The sequence below is a fragment of the Triticum aestivum genome, chromosome 1A (genome assembly GCF_018294505.1).
Source record: "Triticum aestivum cultivar Chinese Spring chromosome 1A, IWGSC CS RefSeq v2.1, whole genome shotgun sequence".
Classification (NCBI taxonomy): domain Eukaryota; kingdom Viridiplantae; phylum Streptophyta; class Magnoliopsida; order Poales; family Poaceae; genus Triticum; species Triticum aestivum.
In genome coordinates this window covers 527,611,240-527,637,329 of record NC_057794.1, presented here as the reverse complement: position 1 = coordinate 527,637,329, position 26,090 = coordinate 527,611,240, and the positions used below count along the sequence as shown (strand labels likewise).

General features: G+C 42.5%; 1 pseudogene; it reads right to left on the bottom strand.

Annotated features, from left to right (window-relative positions):
- LOC123043088 (uncharacterized) overlaps positions 1–25,833 on the bottom strand; it is a 32,310-nt pseudogene extending 6,477 nt beyond the window's left edge.
- Positions 25,834–26,090: the final 257 nt, after the last annotated feature.

Below are 26,090 nucleotides of genomic sequence, written 5' to 3'. Positions count from 1 at the left end.
TAAGACCGTTTTCTCGCTCGACTTGACCATTGGTTTGTGGGTGATAGACTGAGGCATAATCGAGCTTGATGCCCATTTTGCTGCACCAGAGTTTTACCTCGTTGGCCGTGAAGTTCGTGCCGTTACCAGTGATGATGCTGTGGGGGACACCGTATCAGTGTACAACCCCGGATATGAAATCTATCACCGGTCCGAATTCGGCTGTTTTAACTGGTTTGGCCTCTATCCATTTGGTGAATTTATCCACCATGACCAATAAGTATTTTTTCTTGTGGGTTCCCCCTTTGAGGGGTCCAATCATGTCAAGCCCCCAGACCACAAAGGGCCATGTAATGGGGATTGTTTGGAGGGCGGTGGGTGGCATGTGGCTCTGATTTGCAAAGAGCTGGCAACCGACGCAACGCTGGACCAAGTCCTGTGCATCTGCCCGGGCCTTTCGCCAATAGAATCATGTACGAAAGGCCTTGCTTACAAGAGCCCGGGTTGCGGCGTGATGACCGCCGAGTCCGGCGTGAATTTCCGCCAAAAGATTCTGCCCTTCCTCTTCGGAGATGCACCTTTGAAGGACTCCGGCAGTGCTTTTCTTGTACAATTCTCCCTCATGGACCCTGTAGGCCTTGGATCACCGCACTATGCAGCGTGCCTCATTTTGGTTCTGTCCACGGGGTAATAATGGCCATTATTTCATGGGCTGAAGGTGTTATTTCGGTGGCGGAGCCTCCAATTGTGTCAAAGAGTTCGGTATCGGGTATTTTGGCCGGGTCCGGACTGTTGTTACCGGTGTCTCTGCTACGTCTTGAGCTTGCGTTGGTTTTCCCCGAAGAGGAAGGGATGATGCAGCAGAGTAGCGTAAGTATTTCCCTCAGATTTTGAGAACCAAGGTATCAATCCAGTAGGAGGCCGCGCTCAAGTCCCTCGTACCTGCACAAAACGATAGCTACTCGCAACCAACGTGGTTAGGGGTTGTCAAGCCATTCACGGTCACTTACGAGAGTGAGATCTGATAGATATAATATTTTTGGTATTTTTGATATAAAGATGCAAAGTAAAAAGTAAAGGCAAAGTAAAAAAGCAAAGCAAGATTAAAGTGATGGAGATTGATATGATGAGAATAGACCCGGGGGCCATAGGTTTCACTAGTGGCTTCTCTCAAGAGCATAAGTATTCTAAGGTGGGTGAAGAAATTACTGTTGAGCAATTGACAGAATTGAGCATAGTTATGAGAATATCTAGGCATGATCATGTATATAGGCATCACGTCCGTGACATGTAGACCGAAACGATTCTGCATATACTACTATTACTCCACTCATCGACCGCTATCCAGCATGCATCTAGAGTATTAAGTTAAAACAGAGTAACGCCTTAACCAAGATGGTATGATGTAGAGAGATAATTTCATGCAATATGAAATAAACCCCATCTTGTTATCCTCGATGGCAACGATACAATACGTGCCTTGCCGCCCCTTCTATCACTGGGTAAGGACACCGCAAGATCGAACCCAAAGCTAAGCACTTCTCCCATGGCAAGAACTACCAATCTAGTTGGCCAAACCAAACGGATAATTCGAAGAGTCTTGCAAAGATAACCAATCATACATAAAAGAATCCAGAGAAGATTCAAATATTATTCATAGATAGACTTGATCATAAACCCACAATTCATCGCTCTCAACAAACACACCGCAAAAAGAAGGTGACATCGAGTAGATCTCCACAAGAGAGGGGGAGAACTTTGTATTGAGATTCAAAGAAAGAGAAGAAGCCATCTAGCTACTAACTATAGACCTGAAGGTCTGAGGTAAACTACTCACACTTCATCGGAGGGGCTAGGATGATGTAGAAGACTTCCGTGATGACGGCCCTCTTCCGGCGGAGCTCCAGAACAAGCCCCAAGATGGGATCTCATGGATACAGAATGTTGCGGCGGTGGAATTAGGTTTTTGGTGTTTGTTCTGATCGTTTGGGGGTACGTGTGTATATATAGGAGGAAGAAGTGCGTCGGTGGAGCACCGAGGGGCCCACGAGGCAGGGGGGCACGCCCCCCACCCTCGTGACCTCCTCTTTGATCCCTTGCAGTAAGGTCCAAGTCTCCTGGATCATGTTCGGTGAGAAAATCATGTTCCGAAGGATTTTATTCTGTATGGACTCCGTTTGATATTCTGTTTCTCCGAAACACTGAAATAGGCAAAAAAAACAGCAATTCTGGGCAGGGCCTCTGGTTAATAGGTTAGTCCCAAAAAATAATATAAAAGTGGAAAATAAAGCCCAATATAGTCCAAAATAGTGGATAATATAGCATGGAGCAATCAAAAATTATAGATACGTTGGAGACGTATCAGGCATCCCCAAGCTTAATTCCTGCTTGTCCTCGAGTAGGTAAATGATAAAAAGAGAATTTTTGATGCGGAGCGCTACTTGGCATATTTCAATCCAAATCTTCTTAATTGTGGTATGAATATTCAGATTAGAAAGATTCAAGACAAAAGTTTATATTGACATAAAATAATAATACTTCAAGCATACTAACAAAGCAATTATGTCTTCTCAAAATAACATGGCCAAAGAAAGTTATCCCTACAAAATCATATAGTCTGGCTATGCTCCATCTTCCCCACACAAAGTATTTAAATCATGCACAACCACGATGACAAGCCAAGCAATTGTTTCATACTCTAACTTTTTCAAAACATTTTCAATCTTCACGCAATACATGAGCGTGAGCCATGGATATAGCACTATAGGTGGAATAGAATGGTGGTTGTGGAGAAGACAAAAAGGAGAAGATAGTCTCACATCAACTAGGCATATCAACGGGCTATGGAGATGCCCATCAATAGATATCAATGTGAGTGAGTAGGGATTGCCATGCAATGGATGCAATAGAGCTATAAATGTATGAAAGCTCAACAAAAGAAACTAGTGGGTGTGCATCCAACTTTCTTGCTCACGAAGACCTAGGCCAATTTGAGTAAGCCCATCATTGGAATATACAAGCCAAGTTCTATAATGTAAAATTCCCACTAGTATAGGAAAGTGACAACATATGAGACTCTCTATATGAATAACATGGTGCTACTTTGAAGCACAATATATGAAACTCGCTATATCATGGTGCTACTTTGAAGCACAAGTATGGAAAAAGGATAGTAGCATTGCCCCTTTTTTGGGCCTTCTTTTTTCTCCTTGGCCTTTCTTTTTTTGGCCTTTCTCTTTTTTTTATTTGGGACAATGCTCTATTGAATGATGATCATCACACCTCTATTTATTTACAACTCAATGATTACAACTCGATTCTAAAACAAGGTATGACTCTATATGAATGCCTCCGGCGGTGTACCGGGATATGCAATGAATCAAGAGTGACATGTATGAAAAAATTATGAACGGGGGCTTTGCCACAAATACTATGTCAACTACATGATCATGCTAAGCAATATGACAATGATGAATGTGTCATGATGAACTGGATGGTGGAAAGTTGCATGGCAATATATCTCAGAATGGCTATGGAAATGCCATAATAGGTAGGTATGGTGGCTGTTTTGAGGAAGGTATATGGTAGGTGTATGAAACTGGCGAAAGGTGCGCGGTATTTAGAGAGGCTAGCAAAGGTGGAAGGCTGAGAGTGCGTATAATCCATGGACTCAACATTAGTCATAAAGAACTCATATACTTATTGCAAAAATCTAGAAGTTATCAAAGCAAAGTATTACGCGCATGCTCCTAGGGGGCTAGATTGGTACGAAAAGACCATCGCTCGTCCCCGACCGCCACTCATAAGGAAGACAATCAATAAATAAATCATGCTCCGACTTCATCACATAACGGTTCACCATACGTGCATGCTACATGAATCACAAACTTTAACACAAGTATTCTTTTAATTCACAACTACTCAACTAGCATGACTTTAATATTATCACCTCCATATCTCAAAACAATTATCATGCTTCAATCTTTTCTTAGTATTCAAAAAACTCAAAATAAAGTTTCCCAAAATCTTGAATACCAAGCATATTATTATTAAGCTAATTACCATGCTATTAAGAGACTCTCAAAATAATTTAAGTGAAGAATGAGAGATCAATAGTTTCTTTAAAACAAATCCAGCACCGTGCTCTAAAGATCTAAGTGAAGCACATAGATCAAAATTATAATACTCAAAAGGATATAAGTGAAGCACATAGAGCAAAACTACTTAGCTCAAAAGATATAAGTGAAGCACATAGAGCAAAACTACTTAGCTCAAAAGATATAAGTGAAGCACATAGAGTATTGTATCAAATTTTAATTCATGTATGGCTCTCTCAAAAGGTGTGTACAGAAAGGATGATTGTGTCATACTAATACACAAAGACTCAAATGATACAAGATGCTCCAAGCAAAACACATATCATGTTGGTGAATAAAAATATAGCTCCACGTAAATTACCGATGGAAGTGGACGAATGAGGGGATGCCTTCCGGGGCATCCCCAAGCTTTGACTTTTTGGTGTCCTTGGATTATCTTGGGGGTGCCATGGGCATCCCCAAGCTTAGGCTCTTGCCACTCCTTGTTCCATAATCCATCACAATAATTCACCCAAAACTTGAAAACTTCACAACACAAAACTCAAAATAGAAACTCGTGAGCTCCGTTAGTGAAAGAAAACAAAAGAACACTTCAAGGTACTATAATGAACACATTATTTATTTATATTGGTGTTAAACCTACTGTATTACAACTTCTCTATGGATTATAAACTATTTTACTAGCCATAGATTCATCAAAATAAGCAAAGAACACACAAAAAACAGAATCTGTCAAAAACCGAACAATCTGTAGTAATCTGTAGCTAGCGCAAGATCTGGAACCCCAAAAATTCTAAAATAAATTGCTGGAAGTGAGGAATGTATCTATTAATCATCTTCAAACATAATTAACTAAATAGCACTCTCTAAATAAAAATGACCACAGTTCTCCTGTGCGCTAAAGTTTCTGTTTTTTACAGCAAGTTCAACAAGACTTTCCCCAAGTCTTCCCAACGGTTCTACTTGGCAAAAACACTAATTAAACACAAAAACACAACCAAAACAGAGGCTAGATAATTTATTTATTACTAAACAGGAGCAAAAAGCAAGGAATAAAAATAAAATTGGGTTGCCTCCCAACAAGCGCTATCGTTTAACGCCCCTAGCTAGGCATAAAAGCGAGGATAGATCTAGGTATTGCCATCTTTGGTAGGCAATCCATAAGTAGCTCTCATGATGGTTTCATGTGGTAATTTTATTTTCTTTCTAGGAAAGTGTTCCATGCCTTTTTCTAATTGAAATTGAAATCTAATATTCCCTTCATTCATATCAATAATCGCACCAACCGTTCTAAGGAAAGGTCTACCAAGAATAATAGGGCAAGAAGGATTGCAATCTATATCAAGAACAATGAAATCTACGGGCACATAATTCCTATTTGCAACAATAAGAACATCATCAATTCTTCCCATAGGTTTCTTAATAGTGGAATCCGCAAGATGCAAGTTTAGAGAGCAATCATCAAAATCACGGAAATCTAGCAAATCACACAAAGTCTTGGGAATAGTAGAGACACTAGCACCCAAATCACACAAAGCATAAAAATCATGATCTTTAATTTTAATTTAAATAGTTGGTTCCCACTCATCATAGAGTTTTCTAGGGATAGAAACTTTCAACTCAAGTTTTTCTTCATAAGATTGCATCAAGGCATGAACAATATGTTAGGTGAAGGCTTTATTTTGACTATAAGCATGTGGAGAATTTAGCACGGATTGCAACAAGGAAATACAATCAATTAAAGAGCAAATCTCATAATTAAATTCCTTGAAATCCAATATAGTGGGTTTAGTAACATATAGATTTTTATTTCTTTCAATCCCACTTTCATCAATTTCATCATTAAGATCTAAATACTCTGAATTTTTAGAACGCCTTCTAGGTAAAGGAAGATCATATTCAGTTTCATCAAGATTCATATCGCAAAATAAAGATTTAATTGGAGACACATCAATAACTTTTAGATATTCATCTTGATTTTCATAGGAATTGGAAGAACACGCTTTAATAAAGGCATCTTTGGAAGCACACATCCTAGCGGTTCTTTTCTTACACTCATCAATTGAAATTCTCATGGCTTTTAGAGACTCATTGATATCATGCTTAGGTGGAATAGATCTAAGTTTGAAAGAATCAGCATCAAGAGCAATTCTATCAACGTTCCTAGCCAAATCATCAATCTTAAGCAATTTTTCTTCAATCATAGCATTAAAATTCTTTTGCGAAGAAATAAATTCTTTAATATTGGATTCAAAATTAGAGGGCATATTATTATAATTTCCATAAGAGTTATTGTAGGAATTCCCATAATTATTAGAAGGATTACTAGGATATGGCCTAGGATTAAAATTCCCTCTATAAGCGTTGTTACCAAAATTATTCCTACCAACAAAATTCACATCCATAGATTCATTGTTATTCTCAATCAAAGTAGACAAAGGCATATCATTAGGATCTGAAGAAACACTCTTAGTAGCAAATAATTTCATAAGTTCATCCATCTTTCCACTCAACACATTGATTTCTTCTATCGCATGCACTTTTTTATTAGAAGTTCTTTCAGTATGCCATTGAGAATAATTAACCATAATATTATATAGGAATTTAGTAGCATCTCCTAAAGTGATTTCCATAAAAGTGCCTCCGCGGCCGAATCCAAAGGATTTCTAGAAGAAAAATTCAATCCGGCATAAAAATTTTGTATAATCATCCACAAATTCAAACCATGAGTAGGGAAATTACGTATCATTAATTTCATTATCTCCCTAGCTTGTGCAACATGTTCATGATAAAGTTGTTTAAATTTCATAATATCGTTTCTAAGAGAGTTCATCTTAGCGGGAGGAAAATACTTAGAGATAAAACCATCTTTGCACTTGTTCCATGAATCAATACTCTTCTTAGGCAAAGACGAAAACCAAGATTTAGCACGTTCTCTAAGCGAAAAAGGAAATAGCTTCAATTTAACGACATCATTATCGACATATTTTTTTTGCATATCACATAAATCAACGAAGCTATTCAGATGAGTAGTGGCATCTTCACTAGGAAGGCCGGCGAATTGATCTTTCATAACAAGATTCAACAAAGCAGTATTTATTTCACAAGATTCAGCATCAGTAAGAGGAGCAACCGGAGTGCTAAGGAAATCATTATTATTGGTATTGGTGAAATCACACAATTTAGTATGATCTTGAGCCATCGCGACAAACAAGCAAACTAGCACATGAGCAAACAAAAAGCAAGCGGACAAAAGAGGAAAATAGAGAGGGAGGATAGAGAGAGATAGAGAGGGAGAATAAAACGGCAAGGGTGAAGTGGGGGAGAGGAAAATGAGAGGCAAATGGCAAATAATGTAATGCGAGAGATAGGGATTGCGATGGGTACTTGGTATGTTGACTTTTTGCGTAGACTCCCTGGCAACGGCGCCAGAAATCCTTCTTGCTACGTCTTGAGCTTGCGTTGGTTTTCCCCGACGAGGAAGGGATGATGCTGTAGAGTAGCGTAAGTATTTCCCTCAGTTTTTGAGAACCAAGGTATTAATCAAGTAGGAGGCCACGCTCAAGTCCCTCGTACCTGCACAAAACGATAGCTACTCGCAATCAACGCGATTAGGGGTTGTCAAGCCCTTCACGGTCACTTACGAGACAGAGATCTGATAGATATAATATTTTTGGTATTTTTGATATAAAGATGCAAAGTAAAAAGTAAAGGCAAAGTAAAAAAGCAAAGCAAGATTAAAGTGATGGAGATTGATATGATGAGAATAGACCCGGGGGCCATAGGTTTCACTAGTGGCTTCTCTCAAGAGCATAAGTATTCTACGGTGGGTGAACTAATTACTATTGAGCAATTGACAGAATTGAGCATAGTTATGAGAATATGTAGGCATGATCATGTATATAGGCATCACGTCCGTGACAAGTAGACCAAAATGATTCTGCATCTACTACTATTACTCCACTCATCGACCGCTATCCATCATGCATCTAGAGTATTAAGTTAAAATAGAGTAACGCGTTAAGCAAGATGACATGATGTAGAGAGATAAATTCATGCAATATGAAATAAACCCCATCTTGTTATCCTCGATGGCAACGATACAATATGTGCCTTGCTGCCCCTTCCGTCACTGGGTAAGGACACCGCAAGATCGAACCCAAAGCTAAGCACATCTCCCATGGCAAGAACTACCAATCTAGTTGGCCAAACCAAACGGATAATTCGAAGAGACTTACAAAGATAACCAATCATACATAAAAGAATTCAGAGAAAATTCAAATATTATTCATAGATAGACTTGATCATAAAGCCACAATTCACCAGTATCAACAAACACACCACAAAAAGAAGATTACATCAAATAGATCTCCACAAGAGAGGGGGAGAACTTTGTATTGAGATTAAAAGAGAGAGAAGAAGCCATCTAGCTACTAACTATGGACCCGAAGGTCTGAGGTAAACTACTCACACTTCATCGGAGGGGCTAGGATGATGTATAAGCCCTCCTTGATGACAACCCTCTTCCAGCGGAGCTCCGGAACAGGCCCCAAGATGGGATCTCGTAGATACAGAAAGTTGCGGCAGTGGAATTAGGTTTTTGGCTCCTGTTCTGATCGTTTGTGGGTACGTGTGTATATATAGGAGGAAGAAGTACGTCGGTGGAGCACCGAGGGGCCCACGAGGCAGGGGGCGTGCCCTAGGGGGGTGCCCCCACCCTCATGACCTCCTCTTTGATCCCTTACAGTAAGGTCCAAGTCTCATGGATCACGTTCGGTGAGAAAATCACGTTCCCAAAGATTTTATTCCATTTGGACTCCGTTTGATATTTCGTTTCTCCGAAACACCGAAATAGGCAAAAAAACAGCAATTTCTGGGTTGCGCCTCCGGTTAATAGGTTAGTCCCAAAAATAATATAAAAGTGGAAAATAAAGCCTAATATAGTCCAAAACAGTAGATAATATAGCATGGAGCAATCAAAAATTATAGATACGTTGGAGACGTATCAGTCTCCTTCCCATGCTACGGATGGCTTAAAAAGCCTTTCCAAAAATATGTTGGGGGGGGGGACCGCGTCGCGTTTTGCATCGATGCGGGCGAGGATATCCGCCGCCTAATTGTTTTCTCGAGCCACGTGGTGAAATTCGAGTCCCTCGAACCGAGCTGACATTTTTAGGGCAGTGTTTCGATAGGCCGCCATTTTCAGATCCTTGGCGTCGAAATCTCTATTTATTTGGGATATTGCGAGGTTTGAATCCCCATGCACCTCCAGGCATTGAATGCCCATGGAGACTGCCATCCGAAGACCATGCAACAGAGCTTCGTATTCGGTTGCATTGTTGGAATCTGTATACAATATTTGCAGTATGTACCGAACGGTACCTCCGGTTGGGGATGTCAGGACGACGCGAGCCCCTAGACCGGCCAGCATTTTAGAACCGTCGAAGTGCATGATCCGATTGGAGTATGCGCCGTACTATTTAGGGAGTTCGGCCTCCGTCCATTCGGTGACGAAGTCGGCCAGTACTTGCGATTTAATGGCTCAGCAAGGTTTGTATGTTATGTCGAATGGGAAGAGCTCAATGGCCCATTTGGCAATCCGGCCCGTAGCGTCGCGATTGTTGATAATATCATTAAGTGGCACTTCTGAGGCTACTTTAACCAAACACTCTTGAAAGTAGTGTTGCAGTTTCCGTGATGCCATGAATACCGCATATGCTATTTTTTGGTAATGCGGGTACCGTAATTTGCATGGAGTGAGGACAGTGGATACATAGTATACCGGCTTTTGAAGAGGGAATTTGTGTCCCTCCGATTCCCGTTCGACAACGAGCACCGCGCTTACAACTTGATGAGTTGCCGCAATGTACAACAACATTGGTTCGCTGATGTTTAGCGCGGACAGGATCGGGTTGGTTGCCAGAATGGCCTTTATTTCTTCCAATCCGGCTATGGCCGCGTCTGTCCACTCGAAGTGTTCGGTGCGCCGAAGGAGGCGATAAAGGGGTAAAGCCTTTTCTCCCAAGCGGGAGATAAACCAACTTAAAGCCGCCATGCATCCAGTTAGCTTTTGGATTTGTTTGAGGTCTGTTGGGGTAGCCAACTGTGACAACGCTCGGATTTTGGCCGGATTAGCTTCAATACTTCTACTGGAGACAATGAATCCCAGGAGTTTTCCGGCTGGTACGCCGAAAACGCATTTTTCCGAATTGAGCTTGATGTCATATGTTTGGAGGTTGTCGAATGTGAGACTCAAGTCATCTATCAAAGAGTCGATGTGTTTGGTTTTGACGACCACATCGTCTACGTATGCCTCTACTGTTTTGCCAATTTGTTTCTCCAGGCATGTTTGAATCATGCGCTGATATGTTGCGCCGACGTTTTTGAGCCCAAAAGGCATTGTATTGAAACAGAAGGGACCGTATGGTGTGATGAATGCAGTTGCGGCTTGGTCGAACTCCGCCATCTTGATTTGGCGGTAACCAGAGTATGCGTCGAGGAAACACAATGACTTGTGTCCTGCGGTAGCGTCAATGATTTGATCGATGCGTGGGAGGGGGAAGGGATCCTTTGGGCAAGCTTTATTGAGGTCTTTGAAATCGATGAAAGGCGCCAGGATTTGTCCTTCTTTGGTACCATCATCAGGTTTGCTAGCCATTCTGGATGTTTTATTTCTCTGATGAATCCGGCCTCCGATAACTTGGCTAGTTCTTCTCCCATGGCCCGTCTCTTAGGTTCGGGGAAACACCGAAGAGCTTGCTTGACCGGCTTGAATCCCTTTAGGATATTGAGGCTATGCTCGGCGAGTCTGCGTGGGATTCCTGGCATGTCTGAAGGATGCCAAGCGAATATGTCCCAATTCTCGCGCAAGGACTCTCGTAGTGCGGCGTCTACATCGGGGTTTAACTGTGCCCCGATGGAGGCTGTTTTTGTAGGGTCCGTTGGGTGGACTTGGAATTTGACTATTTCATCCGCTGGTTTAAAAGAGGTGGACTTGGATCTCTTGTCGAGTATCACATCGTCCCTGTCCACCGTGGAGCGTAGCGTGGTTAATTCCTTGGCCGAGAGGGCTTTGGATAATGCCTTGAGGGCCAATGCGGCTGTTTTGTTTTCGGCGTGGAGTGCTGTGTCCGGATCACTGGCGAGAGTGATTATTCCGTTGGGCCCGGGCATTTTAAGCTTCATGTACCCGTAATGGGGTACGGCTTGGAAGATTGTGAATGCCTCCCTTCCTAAAAGAGCGTGATAGCCACTGCTGAACGGGGCCACTTGGAATGTGATTTCTTCGGACCTGTAATTGTCTGGCGTGCCGAATACCACATATAGTGTGATTTTCCTAGCACAACGTGCTTCCCGACTGGGGATAATTCCTCTGAAGGTTGTGCTACATTGCTCCGTGCGGTTCCAGTCTATTTCCATCTTTTGGAGAGTTTCCTCATAGATGAGGTTTAGTCTGATGCCGCCGTCCATGAGTACTTTGGTGAGTCGAAAGCCGCCCACGATTGGACCGAGGACTAGTGCGGCTGGTGCTCGGGCTGTTCGGAATTTAGGTTCATCACTGGCATTGAAGGTAATAGCCGTGTCACTCCATGAATTTGTTGCTGCTACGTGGCAGATTTCGGCCATGCTGCGGAGTGTTCGCTTGCGCCTATTATTTGACGCAAAGGTCTCGAACATTGTTAACACCGTATTGTTGTCCACTGGGTGGTGCTCCGTGGTATGTGGGATAAGAAGATCCTCACCACTTTTGGCCACCTGCCGTAGTATCCAACATGCTCTAAGGCTGTGCGTTGGTATTATATCCGCCGTGCTATGAATTTTGCAGGGTCCGTTGAGCCATCCCTCCAGTACGGTTCCTTGCCCTGTAGAGGGTTTTTGCTTTTTGGTAGTTAACCCAGGTGTATTGTGATGATGCGCCCTTTTATTTCGGACTGGGTTTGTGTTCAGGGCCAGGTTATCCTAAAAGTTTGTATTGGTTTTCCAGGCACTTTCCATCGCACAGTACATTCGTACTATGGACGCCAAGTCAGCAAAGCATGTTATCTCATGGTGATTTATGGAGGTAAGGATTCCCTTGTCTGTGCAATTATTGCAGAAAAATAAGATTGCGTCTTCCTCGCAACAGTCCTTAACCTTGTTCAACGCAAGGAGGAATCTGGCCTAGTAATGATGTACTGTTTCCTGGGGCTCTTGCCTGATGTGGGAAAGATCGCTTGTGTTTGGGTGGGTGGGTGGAGTTGAATCCGAACCCCTACCCGATCTGGGATCCAGGGGCCAAGGAGTTTCCAATTTTGGAAGTTCCGGTTCCGGGGTGTTACCCGCTAATCCTGGTCCGCTGTCTGACTCTAAGTTCAGGGATTGGATGTTGTCCTCCCACGAACGGGCGTCCAGCTCGGAGAGCTCGGAAATCTGGACATAGTTGGTCCTCAGGATAGAGGAAAGGTCGCTACATTGTTCCTCCACCACTGCAATATGATGGGTGACCGGTGGAGAATTAATCTCCCTTTGATCGGGTTTGAGCCCAATTCGATCATAGTCCGTAGCGACTCCCAAGGCAGCGATGCGATCCAAGAGCTCATTTAAGGAGGAGAGCTCCATTAGATCCATCTGTTCGGCGAGTGCCGATTTGACGTGGAGGCTGTTTTCGATGACCCGAGAATTCATCGTCGGGGCGGCGGCCGAACAGGCGGTCATGATGAACCCGCCTAGCCGGAGAGTTTGGCCGACAGCCAAAGCTCTCCCAACAATAGTACCATCTTGAAAGACGAGACGAGACATCCTTCCTTCTGGCGAAGGCACAGAGGAACTCTCAATGAAAGCACCAATGTCGGTGTCAAAACCGGCGGATCTCAGGTAGGGGGTCCCGAACTATGTGTCTAAGGCGGATGGTAACAGGAGGCAGGGGATGCAATGTTTTACCCAGGTTCAGGCCCTCTGATACGTCCATTTTGCATCATGCTTTTATATTGATATTTATTGCATTATGGACTGTTATTTCACTTTATGTCACAATACTTATGGCTAGTCTCTCTTATTTTACAAGGTTTACATAAGGAGGGAGAATGCCGGTAGCTGGAATTCTGGGCTGGAAAAGGAGCAAATATTAGAGACCAATTCTGCGCAACTCCAAAAGTCCTGAAACTCCACGGAACGTCTTAAAATAAATAAAGAAAAATCCTCGCCAAAGATGAAGGCCAGGGGGCCCACACCCTTCTCATGAGGGTGGGGGCGCCCCCCACCCCTAGGGTGCGCCCCCCTACCTCGTGGGCCCCCTGGTGGTTCTCCGACGTCCATCTTCTCCTATATGAGGTCTTTCGATGAGAAAAAATAGGGAGGAACTTTTCGGGATGAGACTCCGCCACCACGAGGCGGAACCTTGGCGGATCCAATCTAGAGCTCCGGCAGAGCTGTTCTGCCGGGGATACTTCCCTCCCGGAGGGGGAAATCATCACCATCGTCATCACCAACGCTCCTCTCATCGGGAGAGGGCAACCTCCATCAACATCTTCACCAGCACCATCTCATCTCCAAACCCTAGTTTATCTCTTGTATCCAATTCTTGTCTCAAAGTCCGGGATTGGTGCTAGTAGGTTGCTAGTAGTGTTGATTACTCCTTGTAGTTGATGCTAATTGGTTTATTTGGTGGAAGATTATATGTTCAGATCCTATATGCATATTATTACCCCTCTGATTATGAACATGAATATGCTTTGTGAGTAATTACGTTTCTTCCTGAGGACAAGGGAGAAGTCTTGCTATGAGTAATCATGTGAATTTGGTATTCGTTTGATATTTTGATAAGATGTATGTTGTCTAGCCTCTAGTGGTATTATGTGAACGTCGACTACATAACACTTCACCATTATTTGGGCCTAGAGGAAGGCATTGGGAAGTAATAAGTAGATGATGGGTTGCTAGAGTGACAGAAGCTTAAACCCTAGTTTATGCGTTGGTTCATAAGGGGCTGATTTGGATCCATATGTCTCATGCTATGGTTAGGTTTACCTTAATACTTTTGTTGTAGTTGCGGATTCTTGCAATAGAGGTTAATCATAAGTGGGATGCTTGTTCAATTAAGAACAACACCCAAGCACCGGTCCACCCACATGTCAAATTATCAAAGTATTGAACGTGAATCATATGAACATGATGAAAACTAGCTTGACGATATTCCCATGTGTCCTCAGGAGCGCTTTTCCTATTATAAGAGTTTGTTCCGGCTTGTCCTTTGCTACAAAAGTATTGGGCCACCTTGCTGCACTTTATTTACTTTTTTTACTTGTTGCTCGTTACAATCTATCTTATCACAAAACTATATGTTACCACTTATTTCAGTACTTGCAGAGAATACCTTGCTAAAAACCGCTTATCATTTCCTTTTGCTCCTCTTTGGGTTCGACACTCTTACTTATCGAAAGGACTACGATAGATCCCCTATACTTGTGGGTCATCAAGACTCTTTTCTGGCGCCGTTGCCGGGGAGTGTAGCACCTTTGGTAGGTGGAATTTGGTAAGGAAAAATTTATATAGTGTGCTGAAATTTACTGTCACTTGTTACTATGGAAAGTAATTCTCCGAGGGTCTTGTTCGGGGTATCTTCACCCCGTCCAGTAGAGCAAAGAGTTGCTCCTCAACCTAGTGAACCTATTGAAAATGAAACTCCTTTTGAATTTCCTTCGGGTATGATGGAAAAACTGCTAGCTAACCCTTTTACAGGAGATGGAACAAAGCATCCTGATGAGCACTTAATATATGTGGATGAAGTTTGTGGATTATTTAAGCTTGCAGGGATACCCGATGATGTTGCTAAGAAGAAGGTCTCCCCTTTATCTTTGAAGGGAGACACATTGATATGGTATAGGCTATGTGATGATATGAGATCATGGGACTATAAAAGATTGAAGCTGGAATTTCATCAAAAGTATTACCCTATGCATCTTGTTCATCGTGATCGCAATTATATATATAATTTCTGGCCTCGCGAAGGAGAAAGTATCGCTCAAGCTTGGGGGAGGCTTAAATCAATGTTATATTCATGCCCCAATCATGAGCTCTCGAGAGAAATAATTATGCAAAGTTTTTCTGCTCGGCTTTCTGAAAATAATCGCACCATGCTTGATACTTCTAGTGCTGGCTCTTTTATGATGAATACTATTGAATTCAGATGGAATTTATTGGATAGAATTAAACGCAACTCTGAAGATTGGGACCTCGACGAAGGTAAGGAGTCACGTATGACACCTAAGTTTTATTGTGTTAAATCGTTTATGGATACCGATATTTTCCGTAAGTTTAGCACTAAATATGGACTTGACTCTGAGATAGTACCTTCTTTCTGTGAATCTTTTGCTACTTATGTTGATCTCCCTAAGGAGAAGTGGTTTAAATATCATCCTCCCATAGAAGTAAAAGTAGCTGCACCTATTAAAGTTGAAGAAAAGATTGTCACTTATAATGATCCTATTGTTCCTACTTCTTATGTTGAGAAACCACCTTTCCCTATTAGAATAAAGGATCATGCTAAAGCTTCAACTGTTGTTCATAAAAGCTATATTAGAACTTATACACCTCCTGAGCAAGTTAAACTAGAACCTAATATTGCTATTGTTAAAGATCTCTTGTCTGATAATATTGATGGGCATGTTATCCAGTTCAAAGGTGAAACTGCTAGAATTGCTAAGCCTTGTGATAAAGATAAACATAGACATGTGGTAGGCGTGCTTGTTATTTCTGTTAAAATAGGAGATCATTGTTATCATGGCTTATGTGATATGGGTGCTAGTGCTAGTGTAATACCTATTGACTTATATGAACAAATTAAGAATGAAATTGCACCTGCTGAGTTAGAAGATATTGATGTCACAATTAAACTTGCTAATAGAGATAATATTTCAGCGATGGGAATTGTTAGAGATGTTGAAGTCTTGTCTGGGAAAACTAAATATCCTGCTGATTTTCTTGTTTTTGGTTCCCCACAAGATAGCTTTTGTCCCATTATATTTGGTAGACCCTTCTTAAATACTGTCAATGCTACCATAGATTGCACAAAGAATGTTGTTACTGTTGGCTTGGATGATATGGTTCATGAGTTTAATTTCACTAAATTTAGTAAACAATATCGTGAGGAAGAATTACCTGGTAAGGATGAAATTATTGGCCTTGCTTCTATTGCCATACCTCCTAGTGATCCTTTAGAACACTATTTGCTAGACCACAAAGATGATATGTTTATGAATGAAAGAAGGGAAATAGATGAAGTATTCTTTAAATAGGAACCTATTCTGCATCACAATTTTCCTGTTGAAATTGTAGGGACCCTCCTCCACCTAAGGGTGATCCCGTGTTTGAGCTTAAACCGTTGCTTGATAATCTTAAATATGCTTATCTTGATGAAAAGAAGATATATCCTGTTATTATTAGTGCTAACCTTTCAGAGCATGAAGAAGAAAGATTGTTGAAAACTCTGAAGAAGCATCGTGCTGCTATTGGATATACTCTTGATGATCTTAAGGGCATTAGTCCCACTTAATGTCAATAAAAGGTAAGAACATGCCAAACCAGTTCGTGATCCTTAACGACGTCTGAATCCTAAAATGAAAGAAGTGGTACGAAAAGAAATACTCAAGCTTCTGGAGGCATGTATAATTTATCCCGTTGCTGATAGTGAGTGGGTAAGTCCTGTCCATTGTGTCCCTAAGAAGGGAGGTATTACTGTTGTTCGTAATGATAAAGATGAATTGATTCCACAAAGAATTATCACAAGTTATAGGATGGTAATTGATTTCCGCAAATTAAATAAAGCTACTAAGAAAGATCATTACCCCTTACCTTTTATTGATCAAATGCTAGAAAGATTATGCAAACATACACACTAATGCTTTCTAGATGGTTATTCTGGTTTCTCTCAAATACCTGTGTCGGCTAGATATCAATCAAAGACTACTTTTACATGCCCTTTTTGTAATTTTTCTTATAGACGTATGCCTTTTGGTTTATGTAATGCACCTGCTACCTTTCAAAGATGCATGATGGCTATATTCTCTGACTTTTGTGAAAAGATTTGTGAGGTTTTCATGGACGACTTTTCCGTCTATGGTTCCTCTTTTGATGATTGCTTGAGCAATCTTGATCGAGTTTTGCAGAGATGTGAAGAAACTAATCTTGCCTTGAATTGGGAAAAGTGCCACTTTATGCTTAATGAAGGTATTGTCTTGGGGCACAAAGTTTCTGAAAGAGGTATTGAAGTTGATAAAGCCAAGGTTGATGTTATTGAAAATATGCCATGTCCCAAGGACATCAAAGGTATAAGAAGTTTCCTTGGTCACGCCGGATTTTACAGGAGGTTCATTAAGGACTTCTCAAAAATTTCTCGGCCTCTGACTAATTTATTGCAAAAAGATATACCATTTGTCTTTGATGATGATTGTGTAGAAGCATTTGAAATACTTAAGAAAGCATTAGTCTCTGCACCTGTTGTTCAGCCACTTGATTGGAATTTACCGTTTTAAATTATGTGTGATGCTAGTGATTATGTTGTAGGTGCTGTTCTAGGGCAAAGAGTTGATAAGAAATTAAATGTTATTCATTATGCTAGTAAGACTCTAGACAATGCTCAAAGAAATTATGCTACTACTGAAAAAGAGGTTTTAGCAGTTGTATTTGCTTGTGATAAGTTCAGATCTTATATTGTTGATTCTAAAGTAACTATTCACACTGATCATGCTGCTATTAAATATCTTATGGGAAAGAAAGATGCTAAACCTAGACTTATTAGATGGGTTCTCTTGCTACAAGAATTTGATTTGAATATTGTTGATAGAAAGGGAGTTGAGAACCCCGTTGCAGACAACTTATCTAGGTTAGAAAATATTCTTGATGACCCACTACCTATTAATGATGACTTTCCTGATGAACAATTAAATGTTATAAGTACTTCTCGTAGCACTCCATGGTATGCTGCTTATGCTAATTATATTGTTGCTAAATTTATACCACCTAGCTTCACATACCAGCAAAAGAAAAAGTTTTTCTATGATTTAAGACATTACTTTTGGGATGACCCACATCTTTATAAAGAAGGAGTAGATGGTGTTATTAGACATTGTGTACCTGAGCATGAACATGAACAGATCCTACGCAAGTGTCACTCCGAGTCTTATGGAGGACACCACGCTGGAGATAGAACTGCACATAAAGTATTATAATCTGGTTTTTATTGGCCTACTCTCTTCAAGGATGCCCGTAAGTTTGTCTTGTCTTGTGATGAATGTCAAAGAATTGGTAATATTAGTAGACATCAAGAAATTCCTATGAATTATTCTCTTGTTATTGAACTGTTTGATGTTTGGGGCTTTGATTATATGGGACCTTTTCCTGCCTCTAATGGATACACACATATTTTAGTTGTTGTTGATTACGTTACTAAGTGGGTAGAAGCTATTCCAACTAGTAGTGTTGATCATAACACCTCTATTAAAATGCTTAAAGAAGTTATTTTTCCGAGGTTTGGAGTCCCTAGATATTTAATGACTGATGGTGGTTCACACTTTATTCATGGTGCCTTCCGTAAAATGCTTGCTAAATATGATGTTAATCATAGAATTGCATCTCCTTATCACCCACAGTCTAGTGGTTAAGTAGAGTTGAGCAATAAGGAGCTCAAATTAATTTTGCAAAAGACTGTTAATAGGTCTAGAAAGAATTGGTCTAAGAAACTTGATGATGCATTATGGGCTTATAGAACTACATACCAAAATCCTATGGGTATGTCTCCGTATAAAATGGTTTATGGGAAAGCATGTCATTTACCTCTCGAACTAGAACATAAGGCATATTGGGCTATTAAAGAGCTCAACTATGATTTTAAACTTTCCGGTGAGAAGAGGTTATTTCATATTAGCTCACATGATGAATGGAGAACCCAAGCTTATGAAAATGCCAAGTTGTTTAAAGAAAAAGTTAAAAGATGGCATGACAAAAGTATACAAAAGCGTGAGTTTAATGTAGGTGATTATGTATTGCTATACAACTCCCGTTTACGATTTTTTGCAGGAAAACTTCTCTCTAAATGGGAAGGCCCCTACGTTATCGAAGAGGTCTATCGTTCGGGTGCCATAAAAATCAACAACTTTGAGGGCACAAATCCGAAGGTGGTAAACGGTCAAAGAATTAAACATTATATCGCAGGTAATCCCATAAATGTTGAAACCAATATTATTGAAACCGTAACCCCGGAGGAATACATAAGGGACACTTTCCGGAACATTTCAGACTCCGAAAAGGAATAGGTATGTGGTACGGCAAGTAAACCGACTCCAAAACAATTTTTAAGGCAATATTTCTCCATTTTGGAATATTTAGAAAAATAGAAAAATAAGTAGCAGTCCGGGATGGACACGAGGGCCCCACGAGGGTGGTGGGCGCGCCCTACCCCCCTGGGCGCGCCCTACCCCCCTGGGCGCGCCCCTACCTCCTAAGCACCTCGTGTGCCCTCCGGACTCCTTTTCTTGCACGGTACGTATTTTGGTTGGTAAAAAATCATTATATAATCTCCCGGGGGTTTTGACTCTTGTATCATGCAAATTTCCTCTGTTTTTGTTTTTGACCTGTTGCTGCTGCAGATTAGAGCAAGATGTCTTCTCAAGAGTCAATCGGGGAGAGCTGGGTATCTAATCCGACACCGGAACCAAGGGCAAACAGCGACGCTAACCACTTTGGGCCAGCAACAGAGGAAGAGATGGAGGCTGACTTGATGAGAGTAGATGCCATGGAGGATCAAGAAGTCACCTCTCGCCTCCGAGCTGGGTTCACGATGGGGGAACCACAGAGCTCAGATATTCCAAACTCGGTTATCCCTTCTAATGTTAGATTTCTTTCTTATGAAAATATGAAGAGGAGTGTCACTTGTTCTCCCGCAACTATGCAACACCCTTGGGTGCAAGGAGCTTTAGCTATCACAGGAAAGCTTCGTAAGGAAATAATGGACCTCAAACAGCAAGTCAATAAGCTCGAGGAGGAGAACCACATCCTGAGGGGAATCATCGCATATTACACCAACAACAAAGGAGATATAATCACATGGGTATGGGCACTCCCCTTGGCAACTGCCAAGCTTGGGGGAGGTGCCCCGGTATCGTATCACCATCACAACTCCTATCTTTATCGTTTTCTAAGTTCGATCCTATTAGTAGTATCTTGATCTAGTAGAATAAAGTTTATGGCATGATCTAGTTTTGAGTTTTGCTTTATGATCTCTCTATGTAATCGAGTCCGTGAGTTATATATAATAAAGATTAGTGTTGAGTCAAGGGCTTGATTATTTTACCATGATCTTGGGTGAATAAAAGAAAAGAGAAAAAGAATAAAAAGAAACAAAAAGTTCATAATGATCTTATTGAGAGTAATGACTTCACATATAAAGAGTATGATGATTAAAAGTTGTTGGGAGTTGGCACACAGAGCTTTGATCTTTGTTGCAATTAATACGAAGTAATAAGGAAAGAGGGGTTTTCACATATAGATATATTATCATTGACATCTTTTATGATTGTAAGCACTCATTAAAATATGACATGCTAAAGAGTTGATGTTGGACAAGGAAGACAACGTAATGAGTTATGTCTTTCTTATATCTGAGATAAAGTATGTTGTCATGGATCCTCTAACTTGTTGAGCTTGCCTTTCCTCCTCATGCTAGCCAAATTCTCAGCACCAAGTAGAAATACTACTTGTGCTTCCAAAATGCCTAAACCAGTTTTGCCATGAGAGTCCACCATATCTACCTATGGATTGAGTAAGATCCTTCAAGTAAGTTGTCATTGGTGCAAAGCAATAAAAATTGCTCTAAATATGTATGATTGATTGGTGTGGGAGAAATAAGCGTTATACGATCTTGTGATGTGGAAGTAATAAAAGCGACGGACTGCATAATAATGGTTCATATCACAAGGGGCAATATAAAGTGACGTTCTTTCGCATTGAGATTTTATATATCCAACCATAAAAGCGCATGGCAACCTCTGCTTCCCTCTGCGAAGGGCCTATCCTTTATTATTATCTTCTGCCTTATCCAAGTGTCATGGTGATCTTCACCTTTTCTTTTTCATTTTATCCTTTGGCAAGCTCAGCATGTTGGAAAGAACATGATATATATATATCTAATTGGATGTAGGGGAGCATGAACCATTATTGTTGACATTACCCTTGAGGTAAAAGGTTGTGGGGCAAAACTATAAGCCCCTATCTTTCTCTGTGTCCTATTAAAACTTCATAACCACAAGTATTGCGCGAGTGTTTGCAATTATGGAGGACTAAATGATAGTTGAGTATGTGGACTTTCTTTTTAGCTCTGACATAGACTCTTTCTGATGTTATGATAAATTGCAATTGCTTCAATGACTGAGATTATAGTTTGTCGGAGCCCGATAAGGTTTATGATTTATACTTTTGCATTGTGAATAGATCATCACTTGAACATAAGTAATCATATGACAAAATCTATATATGTTGCTGTTATGAGAATAATCATGATGCCTTCATGCCCGTATTTTATTTTTATCGGCGCCTCTACCTCTAAGGACATATTTATTGTTATCGGCTTTTCGCTTGAGGACAAGCGAGGTCTAAGCTTGGGGGAGTTGATACGTCCATTTTGCATCATGCTTTTATATCGATATTTATTGCATTATGGACTGTTATTTCACTTTATGTCACAATACTTATGGCTATTCTCTCTTATTTTACAAGGTTTACATAAGGAGAGAGAATGCGGGTGTTGGGGAACGTAGCAATAATTCAAAATTTTCCTACGTGTCACCAAGATCAATCTAGGAGATACTAGAAACGAGAGAGGGAGTGCATCTTCATACCCTTAAAGATCGCTAAGCGGAAGCGTTCAAGAGAACGGGGTTGATGGAGTCGTACTCGTCGTGATCCAAATCACCGATGATCCTAGCGCCGAACGGACGGCACCTCCGCGTTCAACACACGTACGGAACGGAGAGACGACTCCTCCTTCTTTATCCAGCAAGGGGAGAGGAGAGGTGGATGGAGATCCAGCAGCACGATGGCGTGGTGGTGGAAGCAGCGGGATCTCGGCAGGGCTTCGCCAAGCACCAACGAGAGGGAGAGGTGTCACGGAGGGAGAGGGAGGCGCCAGGGACTTGGGTGGGGCTGCCCTCCCTCCCCTCCACTATATATAGGGACCCTAGGGGGCACCGGCCCTAGGAGATCCCATCTCCAAGGGGGGCGGCGGCCAAGGGGGGACTTGCCCCCCAAGTCAGGTGGGGCGCCCCCACCCCTAGGGTTTCCAACCCTAGGCGCAGGGGGAGGCCCATGGGGGGCGCACTAGCCCACCAGAGGCTGGTTCCCCTCCCACTTCAGCCCATGGGGCCCTCCGGGATAGGTGGCCCCACCCGGTGCACCCCCGGGACCCTTCCGGTGGTCCCGGTAAAATACCGATTACCCCCGAAACTTTCCTGATGGCTGAAACTGGAGTTCCTATATATAAATCTTGACCACCGAACCATTCCGGAACTCCTCGTGACGTCCGGGATCTCATCTAGGACTCCGAACAACTTTCGGGTTACCGCATACTAATATCTCTACAACCCTGGCATCACCGAACCTTAAGTGTGTAGACCCTACGGGTTCGGGAGACACGCAGACATGACCGAGACGACTCTCCGGTCAATAACCAACAGCGGGATCTGGATACCCATGTTGGCTCCCACATGCTCCTCGATGATCTCATCGGATGAACCACGATGTCGAGGTTTCAAGTAATTCCGTATACAATTCCCTTTGTCTATCGGTACGATACTTGCCCGAGATTCAATCGTCGGTATCCCGATACCTCGTTCAATCTCGTTACCGGCAAGTCTCTTTACTCGTTCCGTAACACATCATCTCGTGATCAACTCCTTGGTCACATTGTGCACATTATGATGATGTCCTACCGAGTGGGCCGAGAGATACCTCTCCGTTACAGGAGTGACAAATCCCAGTCTCGATTCATGCCAACCCAACAGACACTTCCGGAGATACCCGCAATGCACCTTTCTAGCCACCCAGTTACATTGTGATGTTTGGTACACCCAAAGCATTCCTATGGTATCCGGGAGTTGCACAATCTCATGGTCTAAGGAAATTATACTTGACATTAGAAAAGCTTTAGCATACGAACTACACGATCTTGTGCTAGGCTTAGGATTGGGTCTTGTCCATCACATCATTCTCCTAATGATGTGATCCCGTCATCAACGACATCCAATGTCCATGGTCAGGAAACCGTAACCATCTATTGATCAACGAGCTAGTCAACTAGAGGCTTACTAGGGACATGGTGTTGTCTATGTATCCACACATGTATCTGAGTTTCCTATCAATACAATTCTAGGATGGATAATAAACGATTATCATGAACAAGGAAATATAATAATAACTAATTTATTATTGCCTCCAGGGCATATTTCCAATAGCCGGCAGCTATAATTCTGGGCTGGAAAAGGAGCAAATATTAGAGACCTATTCTGCGCAACTCTAAAAGTCCTGAAACTCCACGGAATGTCTTAAAATAAATAAAGAAAAATCCTCTCCAAAGATGAAGGCCAGGGGGCCCAACCCTTCTCACGAGGGTGGGGGCGCCCCCCCTAGGGCGCGCCCCCCACCTCGTGGGCCCCCTGGTGGCTCTCTGACGTCCATCTTCTCCTATATGAGGTCTTTCGATGAGAAAAAGATAGGGAGGAACTTTTCGGGACGAAACTCTGCCGCCACGAGGCGGAACCTTGGCAGATCCAATCTAGAGCTCCGGCAGAGCTGTTCTGCCGGGGATACTTCCCTCCCGGAGGGGAAATCATCACCATAGTCATCACCAACGCTCCTCTCATCAGGAGGGGGCAATCTCCGTCAACATCTTAACCAGCACCATCTCATCTCCAAACCCTAGTTTATCTCTTGTATCCAATTCTTGTCTCAAAGTCCGGGATTGGTGTTAGTAGGTTGCTAGTAGTGTTGATTACTCCTTGTAGTTGATGCTAATTGCTTTATTTGGTGGAAGATTATATGTTCAGATCCTATATGCACATTATTACCCCTCTGATTATGAACATGAATATGCTTTGTGAGTAATTACGTTTGTTCCTGAGGACAAGGGAGAAATCTTGCTATGAGTAGTCATGTGAATTTGGTATTCGTTTGTTATTTTGATAAGATGTATGTTGTCTAGCCTCTACTGGTGTTATGTGAACGTCGACTACATAACACTTCTCCATTGTTTGGGCCTAGAGGAAGGCATTGGGAAGTAATAAGTAGATGATGGGTTGCTAGAGTGACAGAAGCTTAAACCCTAGTTTATGCGTTGCTTCGTAAGGGGCTGGTTTGGATCCACATGTCTCATGCTATGGTTAGGTTTACCTTAATACTTTTGTTGTAGTTGCGGATGCTTGCAATAGAGGTTAATCATAAGTGGGATGCTTGTTCAAGTAAGAACAGCACCCAAGCACCGGTCCACCCACATATCAAATTATCAAAGTATCAAACGTGAATCATATGAACGTGATGAAAACTAGCTTGACGATATTCCCATGTGTCCTCGGGAGCGCATTTCCTATTATAAGAGTTTGTTCTGGCTTGTCCTTTGCTACAAAAGGATTGGGCCACCTTGCTGCACTTTATTTACTTTTTTTACTTGTTTCTCGTTACAATATATCTTATCACAAAACTATCTGTTACCACTTATTTCAGTACTTCCAGAGAATACCTTGCTGAAAACTGCTTATCATTTCCTTATGCTCCTCGTTGGGTTAGACACTCTTACTTATCGAAAGGACTACGATAGATCCCCTATACATGTGGGTCATCACCCTCTTGATGGAGGTAAAACCCTATGTCCTGCTTTATTAATATTGATGATGTGGGTAGTACAAGAGTAGATCTACCACGAGATCGGAGAGGCTAAACCCTAGAAGCTAGCCTATGGTATGATTGTATGTTGTCCTACGGACTAAAACCCTCCGGTTTATATAGACACCGGAGCGGCTAGGGTTACACAAGGTCGGTTACAAAGGAGGAGATATACATATCCATATTGCCTAGCTTTCCTTCCACGCCAAGTAGAGTCCCATCCGGACACGAGACGAAGTCTTCAATCCTGTATCTTCATAGTCTAACAGTCCGGCCAATGGATATAGTTTGGCTGTCCGGAGACCCCCTAATCCAGGACTCCCTCACCAGCCATATCGCTACACTCCGCTGTAGATGCACAAACCTTGACCACAATTCCCAAGCCATGCAGAAGAACCTCCGTCGTGCGCCGCGTCCACGCGTTTGCCGGAATACCACGCAGCACCAGGAACGGCATGGTGATGGCCATGGCATGCGAGTGGCGTGACCATGGCACGAGCACGAGATCCAACTAGTGCGTGCCGGCCCGCCCGCGCCTGAGAAACCTACATCTGAACTCTGACGAATGGAAAAGCACAAGGAAATCCTCAGGGAAGTATTCTCTAATGGACATGTCAAGTGGGGCCAGCTCAAACTCCTGAACAAGATCTCCGGCCACCGCGACCAGATCCGCCGCGTCCCGAGCACCAACGACGGTCACCACCACAACCCAAGAGAGCTCATCTTCGAGCGCCCGGAGATCGGGGCCCGGCTCCAGGAAGCACACATCCACCTGATCAGCCAGCAAAGGGGGCGCCGCCTCCCTTGATTCCACCGGCTTGAACGGGGCCGAAAACCTAGGCCCGACCACCGCCATGCTGCCCACTAACCTGGCGCTGACCACATGGCTCCACGGAACGCCGACTAGAACCAAACCCACCGGCGGCGGACCTGGAGGGGGAGGCGGAAGCGGCAGGGACTTGGTGCCAGCAGCCCCCGACGACGATGGGGCGCGGCCTTGACAGAGAGCCGGCGGAAGTCGCAGAGGGTCCACCGGAGACGAGCTATGGGGTTATGTCTACTACGCAATCTTCTCCTTGTAGACGTTGTTGGGCCTCCAAGTGCAGAGGTTTG